The sequence below is a fragment of the Ctenocephalides felis genome, unplaced genomic scaffold (assembly GCF_003426905.1).
Source record: "Ctenocephalides felis isolate EL2017-DRISC unplaced genomic scaffold, ASM342690v1 CF-g0.4_SCAFFOLD_00845, whole genome shotgun sequence".
NCBI lineage: Eukaryota > Metazoa > Arthropoda > Insecta > Siphonaptera > Pulicidae > Ctenocephalides > Ctenocephalides felis.
The window spans coordinates 47259891-47278275 of record NW_020536999.1 but is presented as its reverse complement, the minus strand read 5'-3'; the positions used below and the strand labels follow the sequence as shown (position 1 = coordinate 47278275).

The following is an 18385-nucleotide window of genomic DNA, read 5'->3' as shown; positions in this document are numbered from 1 at the left end:
TGTACATAACTGTTGGCATGGAATCGTAGTAAATTTTATCTAGTCTTCTCGCTATGTAACAGAAAGGAGGTGCTTTCCCCTGATTATTTGTGAGTAATTTGACAAAAACCAAAAAAATGTTCCAAATTTTTCTTTTCATTTCTAAACAAATAAAAGGTCGAATTCAAAGTCGTTTTATTTGAAACTTTATATTGTGGTGTATATAACTGTTGGCATGGAATCGTAGTAAATTTTATCTAGTTTCGCGTATGTAACAGAAAAGGGGTGCTTTTCCCTGATATTTGTGAGTAATTTGACAAAGGTCGAATTCAAAGTCGTTTTATTCGAAACTTTTTATATCGTGGTGTATATAACTGTTGGCATGAATCGTAGTAAATTTTCTAGTTTCTCGCTATGTAACAGAAAAGTGGTGCTGACCCTGATATTGTAAGTAATTTGACAAAAACCAAAAAAATGTCCCGAATTTTCTATTCATTTCTAAACAAATAAAAGGTCGAATTCAAAGTCGTTTCATTCGAAACATTATATCGGGGGTGTACATAACTGTTGGCATGGATTCGTAGTAAATTTTATCTAGTTTCTCGCTATGTAACAGAAAAGGGGCGCTTTTCCCTGATATTTGTGAGTAATTTGACAAAAACCAAAAATATGTCCCAAAGTTTCTATTCATTCTAAACAAATAATATAATACTAATAACATAGCGAGGAAACTAGATAAAATTTACTACGATTCCATTCGACTTATATTGAAAAAAAAACATATTTTATGACCTTAGTAAATCGAAACTGAATTTTTAAACCTCTGCTACTACAATGTCTTATTCTATAGCTATCTGACAAAATGGACAGTTCTCGCAATGGGGGAAAATTTTTCGGCCAAAAATTGAAGTTGCTCTGATTCGACTTATATTCAAAAAGTACATACATTATGACTTAATAAATCGCTACTGAATTTTTAGACCCCTCCGACTACTAGTCTTTATTTTATAGCAATCTGCATTTGCAATTGCATTTACATATTCATTGGCCTTTGCATTTATATTGGCGCTTGCGTTCGCGCTCGCGTTCGCGTTTGCAGGGGCAACAGCGTTTGCTGTTGGTTGCAATATGTATTTACATTTGCGTTTGGATTCACATTTGCATTTGCGTTAGCATTTACAGGTGCTTTCGCATTTGTGTTTGCATTTGCGTTTTCGTCTGCGTTAGCATTTAAATTTGCATTTGCGAATGCGCTCGCACTTACGTTTGCATTTACATCTGCATTTGTGCTTGCATTTGTATTTGCGTTAGCGTTATATTCGCAATGCGCTTGCGTTTGCGTTCGGATTTACATCCGCGTTTGCATTGAATTTGCATTTATATTTGCAGTCGCTCTTGCATCTACATTTGCATTTGGGCTGCGTTCTCCTTTACAATTCGCGTTTGCGCTTGCATTTGCATTTGCTTTATACATGCGTTTGCATTTATAATTGCATATGCGTTTGCGTTCACGTTCGCATTTGCATTTGCTTTTACTGTTACATTTGTTTTTGAGTTCGCCCTTACATCGTTATTTGCGTTTTCATCCTCCTTTCATCTGCGTTTGCGTCTGTGTTTATAAATTTGCATTCGCATTACATTAGCATTTGTGTTTGCATACAGATTTGCATTCATGTTTCCATTTACACCTGCATTTGTTCACTCGCGTTTGCATTTGATTTTGCGTTCACTGTTACATTTAAATTTGTGTTTGCACCCACAACAACATTTGCATTTGCATTTTTATTTGAGTCCTTTATTATATTATATTACGTTTGAATTTACATCTACGGTCGGGTTCAAACTCGCATTTGCCCGTGCGTTTTGTATTCATATTTGCATTTGCGTTTTACATTTACATTAACGTTGTGTTTTCGTTCGCGATTTGCATTTGTATTTGTATTTGCGTTTGCAATCACGTTAGAACCTGCCTTATACTTTGATTCAGCATTTTCATTTTTATTTGAATCCGTAATTTTATTTATATCGCATTTGAATTAAAATTTGCGTTTGCTAGTACGTTTGCATTTACATCGTCGTTTGCGTTTGTATTTGTATTTGCATTAGCGATTTTAAAGTAGCACTTGTATTTTCGTTTGCGTTTTAGCATTTGTGTTTGCATACAAATTTGCAATTTTATACACGCTTGCGTTTACACACATATTCACATTTGCATTTGATTTTTATTTTTATTTAAGTTCCTTATTATATCTATATTTACGTTCGAGATTTAGTTCGCAGCAGCAAGTGCGTTTGCATTCGTTTGCACTTACTTTGCGTTTTCGTTTGCATTTACAATGGCATTGTAATTTAGCATTTGCTTTGTATTGTGTTTGCACTTACATCAGCATTTGCGTTTTCATCCACGTTTCCATTTGTTTTCGCATTTACGTTCGTATTTGCATTTGCGATTGCATTTATATATGCTTTTGCCTTTGCCATTTACATTAGCGTCTGCGTTTGCACATGCATTTGCTTTTGCTTTCGTATTTACGTTATATTTAAATCACACTTACATCCACATTAACGTTTTCATATACATTCATATTGCGTTCATTATACGTTTGCATTTTCACCTGCATTTGTACATTTTGCAATTGCGCAATTGCAATCGCAATTTCATTTGCATATGCATTTGCGTTCGCATTTATTTATGTGTGCATTTACATTTGCTTGTGCGTTCTCCTCTGCGTTTGCATTGCATTCAAAATTTGCATTTGCGCTTGCAATCACATTTGAATTGTATTTGTCTTTGCATTTGCGTTTTCATCCACGCTAGCATTTGCGTTTGCGTTCGCATCTATATTTGTATTTGCCCTTGCAATCATATTATATACCTTTACATATTTATTGGTTTTGGTATCTACATTTGTACTTGCCTTTGCACTTGCGTCTGTACGTGCTTTTGCATTTATTTGCATTTGCGTTTGTGTTGCGCTTGTATTAGCATTTATGTTTGTGTTTTCATACACGCTCGCATAGATATTCATATTCGCTTTTACATTTGTCTTTACATTTGTTTTTACATTTGCATTTACGTTTGCATTTGCATACGCACTTGTGATACACATTTGCATTTGTGTTTGCTTTCAAATCTGCGTTCAAATTCGCGATGCCTTTGCGTTTATAATTGCATTTACATTTGCGTTTACATTTAGATTAACATTTGTCGTTGCATTTGTGTTTGCATTTGCGTTTTCATCTACTTTAGCATTTGCAAGTGCATTTGCATCTACATCTGCATTTGCGTTTGCAATTCCATTTGCGTTTGCATTTGCATTTGCGTTTGCTTTAGCGTTTGCATCAGCGTTGGCAAACACTTTTGTATTTGCGTTATCCTTTGCATTTATATTCGCTATTATATTTGCATTCTCGTTTGTAGTTGGATTTACATCCGCATTTGCATGGATTGGCACTTACATTTGCCTGAATGCTTATTTACAATTGTTTGAAGCAATTGTGCTCCGATACTTTTTCTTGAAAAAACTTATATGTTGAAATTGATAAGTATTATTATATGATATAATTATATTTCGATTCCTCTTTAAATATTTATATTCGCAACCACATTCGCATTTGCGCTTGCTTTGCATTCGGGTAATGGAAAATGCAAATGCAGATGCAATCGCAAAGACAAATGCAGGTGTTAAAACGCAAATGCAAATGTAAACGCAAACGCGAATATAATTGCAAGAGTGCATGCAAACACTAATGCTAACATAAATGCAAACGCAAATGCAAACGCAAGCAGACGTAGAGCAAAGCAAGCGCAAATGCAAATGCAAACGTAAATGCGAAAGCAAACGTAAGTGCAAATGTATACGCAAACGCAAACGCCAATACATAATATGCCAAAATCAAATGCGTATATAAATGCAATAGCGTTGATGGGAGCAAAATCAAGGGCTAATATGATTGCACCTACAAATATAGATGCAAAAGCAGATTTAAATGCTAACACAAATGCAACTGTGTATGGCAAATGCAAATGCGAGTGTAAACGAGAAGTAAATGGAAACGCATATGCAAAAACTTAAACGCAAATGTAAAAGCATATGCGAATATGAATGTCGATGCAAGCGTATATAAAAATGCAAATATAAATGCAAATACAAATGCAAATGTCGATGTAAGTGCAAGCACAAATGCAAACGTAGAAGTAACGCAAACGCGAATGCAAATGCAAACGCATATGCAAATATAAATGTAAAAGCATATGCAGACGCAAGTGCAAACGCAATTGTGAATGTAAGGAAAAACGCAAACCCAAATGCAAATGTAAACGCAAACGTAAATGCAAGCATAAACGCGAATGCACATGCAAACGCAAATACAAATACAAACGCAAACGCGTATGTAAATGCAAACGCACTTGCAAACGCGAGTTTTAATATAAACTTAATTATGGACTCAAATGAAAAATGCATAATAAAAGGCTAATGCAAATTCTAATGTGATTGCAAGCAAAAATACAAACATAGGTGCCAACGTAAACGCAAATGCTAACGTAGATGAGAACGCAAATGCAAACACAAATGCAATGGCAAATGTTAATGTAGGGAAAACACAAGACACAAATGCAAATCTGTATGCAAACCCAAGAAGGTATTAGCAGGAGCTATTACTATATTATTAAGGGATCGAAGTTTTAATAAATCATTTTTTGACCCTTCTGGTGGACGAGACCAAATTTTATACCAACATTTATACTAATTTTTTGGACACCCTGAATTTATTTTTAATTTTACCCGGATTTGGGATAATCTCACATATTATTATTCAAGAGTCGGGAAAATTGAAACTTTTGGAACTTTAGGAATAATTCATGCTATATTAGCTATTGGATTATTAGGATTTATAGTATGAGCCCATCGTATATTTACTGTAGGAATAGATCGTGTCTACTTTACTTCTGCTACCATAATTATTGCTATTTCTACAGGATTTAAAATTTTTAGTTGACTTACTACTATTCATGGATATAAATTTACATATAGCCCCTCATTAATTAAAAGATTAGGATTTATTTCTTTATTTACTATTGGAGGATTAACTGGAATTATTTTAGCTAATTTGTCTTTAGATATTATTTTACAGGATACATATTATGTGGTAGCTCATTTTCACTATGTGTTTGTGTCAATAGGAGCAGTATTTGCTATTATAGCTTGATTTATTCATTGATTTCCATTATTTATTGGTTTAACGATGAATCCTATTCCTTTAAAAAATCAATTTATTATAATATTTATTGGAGTATATTTAACATTTTTCCCCCAACATTTTTTAGGTTTAGGAGGGATACCTCGTCGTTATTCTGATTACCCAGATAGATTTACTTCTTGAAATATCTTATCTTCTTTAGGAAGATTTATTTCATTATTTAGAATTATTTTATTTATTTATATAATTTGAGAATCTTTTATTTTAAATCGAATCAGATTATTTCCAATTAATATAAATTCATCAATTGAATGATTTCAATTATCAAATCCCTTAGAACATAGTTATACTAAAAATGCAAATGCAAAGGTAAATGCGAAAGCAAACGTAAGTGCAATTGTATATGCAAACGCAAACGCCAATACATAATATGCCAAATCAAATGCGTATATATGTGCAATCGCGTTGATGAGAGCAAAATCAAAGGCTAATATGATTGCACCTACAAATATAGATGCAAACGCAGATTTAAATGCAAACACAAATGCAACTGTGTATCGCAAATGCAAATGCGAATGTAAACGAGAAGTAAATGGAAACGCATATGCAAAAACTTAAATGCAAATGTAAAAGCATATGCGAATATGAATGTCGATGCAAGCGTATATAAAAATGCAAATACAAATGCAAATGTCGATGTAAGTGCAAGCACAAATGCAAACGTAGAAGTAACGCAAACGCGAATGCAAATGCAAACGCATATGCAAATATAAATGCACAAGCATATGCAGACGCAAGTGCAAACGCAATTGTGAATGTAAAGAAAAACGCAAATCCAAATGCAAATGTAGACGCAAACGTAAATGCAAGCATAAACGCAAATGCACATGCAAACGCAAGTACAAATACAAACGCAAACGCATATGTAAATGCAAACGCACTTGCAACCGCGAGTTTTAATATAAACTTAATTATGGACTCAAATGAAAAATGCATAATAGAAGGCTAATGCAAATTCTAATGTGATTGCAAGCAAAAATACAAACATAGGTGCCAACGTAAACGCAAATGCTAACGTAGATGAGAACGCAAATGCAAACACAAATGCAATGGCAAATGTTAATGTAGGGAAAACACAAGACACAAATGCAAATCTGTATGCAAGCCCAAGAAGGTATTATCAGGAGCTATTACTATATTATTAACAGATCGAAATTTTAATACATCATTCTTTGACCCTTCTGGTGGAGGAGACCCAATTTTATACCAACATTTATTCTGATTCTTTGGACATCCTGAAGTTTATATTTTAATTTTACCTGGATTTGGAATAATTTCACATATTATTTCTCAAGAATCAGGAAAAATTGAAACTTTTGGAACTTTAGGAATAATTTATGCTATATTAGCTATTGGATTATTAGGTTTTATTGTATGAGCTCATCATATATTTACTGTAGGAATAGATGTTGATACTCGTGCCTACTTTACTTCGGCTACTATAATTATTGCTATTCCTACAGGAATTAAAATTTTTAGTTGACTTACTACTCTTCATGGATATAAATTTATATATAGCCGCTCATTATTTGAAAGATTAGGATTTATTTCTTTATTTACTATTGGAGGATTAACTGGAATTATTTTAGCTAATTTATCTTTAGATATTATTTTACAGGATACATATTATGTGGTAGCTCATTTTCACTATGTGTTTGTGTCAATAGGAGCAGTATTTGCTATTATAGCTTGATTTATTCATTGATTTCCATTATTTTGGTTTAACGATGAATCCTATTCCTTTAAAAAATCAATTTTTTATAATATTTATTGGGGTTAGTTTAACATTTTTCCTCGACATTTTTAGGTTTAGGCGAAATGCCTCGTCGTTATTTTGATTATCAAGGTAGATTTACTTCTTGAAATATACTCTTTTCTTTAGGAAGATTTATCTCATTATTTAAAATTATTTTATTTGTCTATATAATTTGAGAATCTTTTATTTTAAATCGAATCAGATTATTCCCAATTAATATAAATTCATCAATTGAATGATTTCAATTATCAAATCCCTTAGAACATAGTTATACTAAAAATGCAAATGCAAAGGTAAATGCGAAACAAACGTAAGTGCAATTGTATATGCAAACGCAAACGCCAATACATAATATGCCAAAATCAAATGCGTATATATGTGCAATCGCGTTGATGAGAGCAAAATCAAAGGCTAATATGATTGCACCTACAAATATAGATGCAAACGCAGATTTAAATGCAAACACAAATGCAACTGTGTATCGCAAATGCAAATGCGAATGTAAACGAGAAGTAAATGGAAACGCATATGCAAAAACTTAAATGCAAATGTAAAAGCATATGCGAATATGAATGTCGATGCAAGCGTATATAAAAATGCAAATACAAATGCAAATGTCGATGTAAGTGCAAGCACAAATGCAAACGTAGAAGTAACGCAAACGCGAATGCAAATGCAAACGCATATGCAAATATAAATGCACAAGCATATGCAGACGCAAGTGCAAACGCAATTGTGAATGTAAAGAAAAACGCAAATCCAAATGCAAATGTAGACGCAAACGTAAATGCAAGCATAAACGCAAATGCACATGCAAACGCAAGTACAAATACAAACGCAAACGCATATGTAAATGCAAACGCACTTGCAACCGCGAGTTTTAATATAAACTTAATTATGGACTCAAATGAAAAATGCATAATAGAAGGCTAATGCAAATTCTAATGTGATTGCAAGCAAAAATACAAACATAGGTGCCAACGTAAACGCAAATGCTAACGTAGATGAGAACGCAAATGCAAACACAAATGCAATGGCAAATGTTAATGTAGGGAAAACACAAGACACAAATGCAAATCTGTATGCAAGCCCAAGAAGGTATTAGCAGGGGCTATTACAATATTATTAACAGATCGAAATTTTAATACATCATTCTTTGACCCTTCTGGTGGAGGAGACCCAATTTTATACCAACATTTATTCTGATTCTTTGGACATCCTGAAGTTTATATTTTAATTTTACCTGGATTTGGAATAATTTCACATATTATTTCTCAAGAATCAGGAAAAATTGAAACTTTTGGAACTTTAGGAATAATTTATGCTATATTAGCTATTGGATTATTAGGTTTTATTGTATGAGCTCATCATATATTTACTGTAGGAATAGATGTTGATACTCGTGCCTACTTTACTTCGGCTACTATAATTATTGCTATTCCTACAGGAATTAAAATTTTTAGTTGACTTACTACTCTTCATGGATATAAATTTATATATAGCCGCTCATTATTTGAAAGATTAGGATTTATTTTTTTATTTACAATTGGAGGATTAACTGGAATTATTTTAGCTAATTCATCATTAGATATTATTTTACATGATACATATTATGTTGTAGCTCATTTTCATTATGTATTATCAATAGGGGCAGTATTTGCAATTATAGCTGGATTTGTTCATTGATTTCCATTGTTTACTGGATTAACAATAAATCCTATTTTTTTAAAAACTCAATTTATTATAATATTTATTGGAGTAAATTTAACATTTTTCCCCCAACATTTTTTAGGTTTAGGAGGAATGCCTCGTCGTTATTCTGATTACCCAGATAGATTTACTTCTTGAAATATCTTATCTTCTTTAGGAAGATTTATTTCATTATTTAGAATTATTTTATTTATTTATATAATTTGAGAATCTTTTATTTTAAATCGAATCAGATTATTTCCAATTAATATAAATTCATCAATTGAATGATTTCAATTATCTCCTCCTTTAGAACATAGATATTCTGAATTACCAATTTTAAATTCAATTTATCTAATATGGCAGATTAGTGCAATGGATTTAAACCCCAAAAATAAAGTATAACTTTTTTTAGAAATGAATACTTGAATAAATTTTAATTTACAAAATAGAAACTCACCTTTAATAGAACAATTAATATTTTTTCATAATCATTCAATATTAATTATTTTATTAATTACAATTTTAGTAGGATATATTATAAGATCTTTATTTTATAATAAATTATATAATCGTTATTTACTTGAAAGACAAAATATTGAAATTATTTGAACAATTCTACCTGCATTTATATTAATTTTTATTGCTTTACCTTCTCTTCGACTTTTATATTTATTAGATGATTCAAATAGGCCTTTAATTTCTTTAAAAGCAATTGGTCATCAATGATATTGAAGTTATGAATATACTGATTTTAATAATATTTCTTTTGATTTCATATATAATTCCATCTAATGAATTAAATTTAAATTCATTTCGTTTATTAGATGTTGATAATCGAATTATCTTACCTATTAATTCACAAATTCGTATTTTAATTACTGCTACCGATGTTCTTCATTCATGAACTATTCCCTCTCTTGGAATTAAAATTGATGCTACTCCTGGACGTTTAAACCAATCAAATTTTATAATAAATCGACCAGGATTATATTTTGGACAATGTTCAGAAATTTGTGGAGCAAATCATAGATTTATACCTATTGTAATTGAAAGAATTTTAATTAATTCATTTATTAAATGAATTTCATCTAATTCATAAGATGACTGAAAGCAAGTATTGGTCTCTTAAACCATTTTATAGTATTATAGCAAATACTTCTTATGAAAGATTTAGTTAAATTAAATAACATTAGAATGTCATACTAAAATTATCAAAAGATAATCTTTATTGCCACAAATAATACCAATATTATGATTAATTTTATTTATTTACTTTATTATTATTTTTATTTTATTTATAATTAAAAACTTTTTTATAGTAAAATATAGAAATCTTAAATTATTAAAGAAAAATTACCTTAATAATAATATTTTTATCTGAAAATGATAACTAATTTATTTTCTATTTTTGATCCTATAAACTCAAATAATTTATCTTTAAATTGAATTAGAACTATATTAGGACTATTATTTATTCCAAATATATTTTGAATAATTCCGTCCCGATACAATATAATTTGATTAAAAATTATTATAACACTTCATAATGAATTTAAATTACTTATAAAATTTAATCCTATAGGAAGGACTTTTATATTTATTAGATTATTTTCATTTATTTTATTTAATAATTTTTTAGGTTTATTTAATTATATTTTTACAAGAACTAGTCATTTAACTTTAACTTTAAGATTAAGACTTCCTTTATGATTAAGATTTATATTATTAGGATGAATTAATAATTATAATCATATATTTAGTCATCTAGTGCCTCAAGGAACTCCAATAATTTTAATACCTTTTATAGTTTGTATTGAAACAATTAGAAATATTATTCGACCTGGTACATTAGCCATCCGACTCTCAGCAAATATAATTGCTGGACATTTAATTCTAACTTTACTTGGCAATACAGGAAACTCTCTATCTATATGATTAATTTGAATTTTAATTTTCTCTCAATTAATTTTATTAATTTTAGAAATTGCTGTATCTATTATTCAATCTTATGTATTTGCTGTTTTAAGAACTCTTTATTCTAGAGAAATTTACTAATGTCACAAAATCATCCATTTCATTTAGTTGATTATAGTCCTTGACCTTTAACTGGAGCTTTAGGAACTTTAAGTTTAACATTAGGTATAATTATATGATTTCATCAATTTAATTATACATTAATATTATTAGGAATAATAATTACCTTATTAACTATATTTCAATGATGACGAGATATTAGTCGAGAAGGATCATTCCAAGGTCTTCATAGTTTAATAGTTTCTAAAGGATTACGAATCGGAATAATTTTATTTATTATTTCAGAAATTTTATTCTTTTTTTCTTTCTTCTGAGCATATTTTCATAGAAGATTATCACCTTCTATTGAATTAGGAATAATTTGACCACCTTTAAATATTAAAATATTTAATCCTTTTCAAATCCCTCTATTAAATACAGCAATTTTATTATCTTCAGGAATTTCAATTACATGAGCTCATCATTCATTACTAGAAAAAAATCACTCAGAAACAATAAAAAGTTTATTTATTACAATTATTTTAGGAATTTATTTTTCTATACTTCAATGATATGAATATTTAGAAGCTCCTTTTTCTATTGCAGATTCAATTTTGTATCCTTTTTTTTATAGCAACAGGATTTCACGGTCTTCATGCTTTAATGGGAACTTTTTTCTTCTAATTTGTTTACTTCGACTAAGATCATTGATGAGGTAGATAAATTTTTATAGTATATAAGTATATGTAACTTCCAATTACAAGGTCTAATTTTTAGTAAAAATAATTTATTTTATTATTATTTGAAGATTAATTATTTTTTTATTATGTATAATTATTATATTATTTTCTTCCTTAATTTCTATAAAATCAAATTATGATTTAGAAAAAAATTCTCCATTTGAATGTGGTTTTGATCCTACATGCGCTTATCTTCTTATTTTCGATATTGAAATTGCTTTACATCTTCCTATAATTAATTTATATTCAATTTCTATAAAACTTTATTGAATATCAACAAGTATTTTGTTTATTTTAATTATATCTTTGGGTTATTTCATGAATGAAATCAAGGAATATTAAAATGAAATTAGGATTATAGTTAATTATAACATTTTTATAATTAACATTAACAATCTTAAATAAGAAGCAATAATGCAAACAGTTTCGACCTATCAATTGGTATATTCATCCTTATTTATTAATTGAAACAAAATTAGAGATATATTACTGTTAATGATACTATTGAATTATGTTCCAATTAGAAATATTCAATATTTAGCTTCTAACTTAATTATAGTGATTAATTATAATTAATATTTTTATTTATATAGTTTGACTAAAACATTACACGTTCGATGCAAGAATAAAAACCTCTTTTCATAAATATATTTAAAGAAAAAGAAATTCTTCATAACAGCTTTAATGTTATACTATATATATAAGCCAAATTAATAAAAATATAAAATCAATAAATAAACTACTCAAAAGGTACTACTTAGGTAGAATTATTAGATTAGCTAATTTAGCATTTGTTGCTTTTCCTTTTTTAGCTGGGTTTTATTCTAAGGATTTAGTTTTAGAAAGTCCGAACTTTTCGAAACGTTTGAAAGTTAAAACTTTTAGAAAGAAAAGTATGAAGCATAAAAATTTTTGATATTTTTAGGGATAGTTTAAATCTATTTTATATAATGAAGGTAAATTTTGCATAATTTTTCTATCAAAACAATCCTTTTTTTTCAGGCACATTATTTTTTTTTTCATTTATTGAAATTTGTGTTATACTGGACTCAAATTTAATTATTAAAATAATTATTTATTATATATAATTAAAATTATGATTTTACAAAATAATTAAATTTTATATATAAATATACTAATTAATTGAACAACATAAATATAACTTACTAGGAAACAAATAAAGAATGAATAATATTAGTATAATAATTAATGAAATATTCTATTGTAAATAAATATATATAAATCATTAAGTTTAACGACAACATTTTGTAGGCAATTAAATACTTCATATACAATTAAATAACCGGAATAATTAATAAAATATGAATATTTTATTGTATATAATATATATATAAAATATACACAAAAAATATTGATATGTAATTAAAAAGATTATTTTACGGAATAATTAAATTTTATATATAAATATATTACATAATTGAAAAAAAACAAAATATAAATTACTGGAAAAAAAATAAAGAATAATATATAATTAATAATTAATGAATGAATATATTTTATTATAAATAAAAATATATAATCATTAAGTTTACCGACAACGATTTATGGTTATTAAATAGTTTATATTTGACTAAATAACCGGAATAATTAATAATAATATAAAAGTTTTTATTATATATAATACATATACATATATATATATATATATGATATATATATATATATATATATATATGCATGTATGTATATATATATATATATATGTATGTATATATGTATATATATATACATTATATATATATACATGAATGTATATATTTTATTTATTTATGACAATAGACAATTAATTTTATAGTAAATTATATTATATAGATGGAATATAATATGTATATATTATAAAAATAAAATCGTTATTGAAGTAATTAATTGTACGGTAATGATAGATAATTAATTTTATAATAAATTAATTGTATAGTAGGGAACATAATAGTATTATAAAAATAAAATCGTCATTTAAATAATTAATTACATGGATATAGTAGTAGATTAATTTTATAATAAATTATATATAGTAGGAAATACGATTCTATTGAAGGGTAAAACCGTTTTATAAAATAATTAGTTGTAGGGGATATAATACATAATTAATTTATGTATAAAAAATTACATAATATCATATATATATTATATATATAGTAGGGAGCAGAATATATATTATAAGGGTAAAATCGTTATTAAAATAATTAACTAAAAATAATTAATTAATATAATGGTTAATTAAAACAATTAATTAATAATTAATTAAAAAATCATTTTTCCAAGATTTTTCCTCAAATTTTGTTCTAAATTTCCAAACAGATTTTGAGAAATGTCGACTTTGTCAGATTGCTATAAAATAAAAACTAGTAGTCGGAGGGGTCTAAAAAAACAGTGGCGATTTATTGAAGTCATAACATATGTACTTTTGGAATATAAGTCGAATCAGAGCAACTTAGATTTTTACCCGAAAAATTTCCAATGGTCCCCCATTTGCGAGAATTGTCGATTTTGTCAGATTGCTATTGCTATACTAGACTTTAGCTATAATAGACTTTAATAAATTGCCACTGAATTGTTAGAGCCCTCCGACTACTAGTTTTTTTTATTTTATAGCAATCCTGAAAAGACGACAATTCTCGCAATGGCCGAATTTTTTCGGCCTCTAAAATCGAAATGCTATTATACCACTTATATTCAAAAGGTATATATAATAATAAATTTTTTGAAAAAATTGCAATGTGGGATCTTGTAAAAAATTTGGGGTAAAAAAATTTTTCGAAATATTTTGGGGAAAAAATTCTTTGTGAAATTTTTTTTGAAAAAAATTTTGTGAAAAAAATTGGAAAATTTTTGGGAAAAAATTTTTTTCGAAAAAATCCTAGAAAAAAATCTTTGAAAAAATTTTGTGACAAAAAATTGGGAAAATTTTGGGAAAAAAATTTTTGGAAAAAAATATGGGAAAAAAAATTGGGAACAATTTTTTTTTTTCGAAAAAATCCTGTAAAAAAATTTTTTGGAGAAAATTTCTAGGAAATAGTCTTGGAATAAAAGATTTTTTTGCAAAAATATTTGGAATTCGAATTTTTAGACCCCTCTGACTACTATTTTTATTTACAGAAAATTTTTCTAATGGGCCCTGACAAATCGACAGTTCTCGCATAGGGGACCATTGGAAAAATTTTCGACCAAAAATTGAAGTTGCTCTGATTCGAATTATATTCAAAAGTGCATATAATATGACTTTAATAAATCGCCACTGAATTGTTAGACCCCCCCGACAACTAGTTTATATTTTATGGCAATCTGACAAAAACGACAATTCTCGCATGGGGGACCTTTGGAAAATTTTTCGGCCTAAAATCGGAGTTGCTCTTATTCGACATATATTCAATAAGTACATTTATTTTTACAAATGAATTTTACAAGTAAATTCTTTTTACAAGATTTTTTCGAAAATTTTTTTTTCCCAATTTTTTTTACAAAATTATTTTCCGAAAATTTTTCCCAAAAATTTTTTCTCACCAAAATTTTTCCCAAAAAAAATTTTTCCAAAGAATGTTTTTCCCAGAATTTTTTCGTATTTTTTTTTCGCAGAATTTTCTTTTCCAATATTTTTTCAAAGAATGTTCCCCCAAAATTTTTTCGAAAAATTTTTTTTCACAAGATTTTTACCCGGAAAATTTTGGAATTTGAAAAAAATTTTTGGTATAAACATTCTTTGTAAAAATTTTTTTGGTAAAAATTTTGGGAAAAATTTTGAGAAAATTGGGAAAATTTTTTTTTTCGAAAAAATCCTGTAAAAAAATTTTTTGGAGAAAATTTCTGGGAAATAGTCTTGGAATAAAAGATTTTTTGCAAAAATATTTGGAATTCGAATTTTTAGACACCTCTGACTACTAGTTTTTTATTTTACAGAAAATTTTTCTAATGGGCCCTGACAAAATCGACAGTTCTCGCATAGGGACCATTTGAAAAATTTTCGACCAAAAATTGATGTTGCCCTGATTCGACTTATATTCAAAAGTGCATATATTATGACTTTAATAAATCGCCACAGAATTGTTAGACCCCCCAGACAACTAGTTTTTATTTTATGGCAAATCTGACAAAAACGACAATTCTCGCAATGGGGGACCTTTGGAAAATTTTTCGGCCTAAAATCGGAGTTGCTCTTATTCGACATATATTCAATAAGTACATATATTTTTACAAATGAATTTTACAAGTAAATTTTTTTTACAAGATTTTTTCGAAAATTTTTTTTTCCCAATTTTTTTTTTACAAAATTATTTTCCGAAAACTTTTCCCAAAAATTTTTCCTCACCAAAATTTTTCCCAAAAAAAATTTTTCCAAAGAATGTTTTTTTCCCAGAATTTTTCGAATTTTTTTTTTCGCAAAATTTTCTTTTCCAATATTTTTTCCAAAGAATGTTTTCCCCAAATTTTTTTCGAAAAATTTTCTTTCACAAGATTTTTACCCGGAAAATTTTGGAATTTGAAAAAATTTTGGTACAACATTCTTTGTAAAAATTTTTTTGGTAAAAATTTTGGGAAAAAAATTTTTTGGAAAAATTTTGGAGAAAAAATTTTGTGATAAAAATTTTTTCGGAAAATCTTTCCACTTCAAATTTGGGAAAAAAAATTTTTTTCGAATAAATATTTTAGAAAACATTTTGAATTTGAAAAATATTTGTTCTGATTCGACTTATATTCAAAAAGTACATAGATTATGACTTTAATAAATCGCCAAAGAATTTTTAGACCCCTCCGACCTCTGGTTTTATTTTATAGCAATCTCACAAGAAAACCATGGGAAATTTTTTTTCCAAAAAAATTTTTTCAAAAAAATTTTCTAATGAATGTTTTTCTCAAAATGTTTTCGAAATTTTTTTTTTCACAAAACTTTGGGGAAAAAATTTTTAGAAAAAAAAATTCCAATTTTTTTTGGAAAAATTTTGGAAAAAAAATTTTTTGGAAAAAATTTTGTGAAAAAACAATTGGGAAAAAAATTGTGAAAAAAAATTTTTTCGAAAAAATCTTGCAAAAAAAAATTTACTTGTAAAATTTATTTGTAAAATATATGTACTTATTGAATATATGTCGAATAAGAGCAACTCCGATTTTAGGCCGAAAATTTTCCAATGGTCCCTCATTGCGAGAATTCTCGATTTTGTCAGATTGCTATAAAATAAAACTAGTAGTCGGAGGGGTCTTAAAATTCAGAGGCGATTTATTAAAGGCATAATATATGTACTTTTTGAATATAAGTCGAATCAGAGCAACTTCGATTTTTAACCCCGAAAAAATTGCAATGGTCCCTATTGCAAGAATTGTCGATTTGTCAGATTGCTATAAAATAAAAACCAGTAGTCAAAAGGGACTTATATTCAAAAAGAACATATTAAAATAAGTTTTTCGAAGAAATTGCAATGGGGGATCATGCCTAAAACATTCTTTGAAAAAATTTTTTTGGAAAAAATTTTGGGGAAAAAATTTTGTGAAAAAAAAATTGGAAAAAAAATTATTTGTAAAATCTTGTAAAAAAATTTTTTGGGGAAAATTTTTCGTAAAACTTTCTCTGAAAAAAATTTATTGGAAAAATGTTGAGGAAAAAATTTTGGAAAAAATTGTGAAATTGGAATTTTTAGACCCCTTTGACTACTAGTTTTCATTAAAGCATCTGACAAAATCGACAATTCTCCCAATGGAAATTTTTTCTGGTAAGAATCGAAGTTGCTCTGATTCGCCTTATTTCAAAAAGTACATATATTATGACTTTAATAAATCGCCACTGAATTTTTAGACCCCTTTGACAACTAGTTTTTATTTTATAGCAGTCTGACAAAATCGAGAATTCTCGCAAAGGGGGGCCATTGAAAATATTTCAAATTTTGTGAAAAAAAATTTTGGGGAAAAACTTCTTTTGTAAAAATTTTTCTGGAAAACATTTTTGGAAAATATTTTGGGAAAAAATCTTATAAAAAAGATTGGATAATTTTTCGGCGAAAAATCGAAGTTGCTCTGATTCGACTTATATTGAAAAAAAACATATATTATGACCTTAGTAAATCGAAACTGAATTTTTAAACCTCTCCGACTACTAATATTTATTCTATAGCTATCTGACAAAATTGACAGTTCTCGCAATGGGGAAAAATTTTGGGCCAAAAATTGAAGTTGCTCTGATTCGACTTATATTCAAAAGTACATACATTATGACTTTAATAATCGCCACTGAATTTTTAGACCCCTCCGACTGCTAGTCTTTATTTTATAGCAATCTGCATTCGCGATTGCATTTACACATTCATTGGCCTTTCATTTATATGGCGTTTGCGTTTGCGTTCGCGTTTGCGTTCGCGTTTGCGTTTGCATGGGCAACAGCGTTTGCTGTTGGTTGCAATTTGTATTTTCATTTGCGTTTGGATTCACATTTGCATTTGCGTAAGCATTTACAGGTGCTTTCGCATTTGTGCTTGCATTTGCGTTTTCGTCTGCGTTAGCATTTAAATTTGCATTCGCGAATGCGCTCGCACTTACGTTTGCATTTACATCTGCATTCGCAATTGCGCTTGCTTTGCGTTTGCGGATTTACATCCGCGTTTGCGTTTGAAATTTGCATTTACATTTGCAGTCGCTTTTGCATCTACATTTGCATTTGGGCTTGCGTTCTCCTTTACAATTCGCGTTTGCGCTTGCACATTTGCATTTGCTTTGCACTTGCTTTATACATGCGTTTGCATTTATAATTGCATTTACGTTTGCGTTAACGCGCATTTGCATTTGCTTTTACTGTTACATTTGTTTTTGAGTTCGCCCTTACAGCGGTATTTGGCGTTTTTATACTCCTTTTCATCTGCGTTTGCGTCTGTGTTTATAAATTTGCTTCGCATTTATATTAGCATTTGTGTTTGATACAGATTTGCATTCATGTTTCCATTTA

The 18385-nt window shown here is 28.1% G+C and overlaps 1 protein-coding gene and 1 pseudogene across 7 annotated transcripts in view; one reads left to right on the top strand and one right to left on the bottom strand.

Moving 5' to 3' along the window:
• The window catches only part of LOC113377202 (ran-binding protein 9), a 92211-nt gene that overhangs the window by 38765 nt on the left and 35061 nt on the right, over positions 1–18385 (bottom strand). The window lies entirely within an intron of this gene.
• LOC113377239 lies at positions 10073–11195 on the top strand (annotated as a pseudogene). The gene has a single exon (XR_003367097.1). The product of XR_003367097.1 is annotated as an ATP synthase subunit a-like (transcript).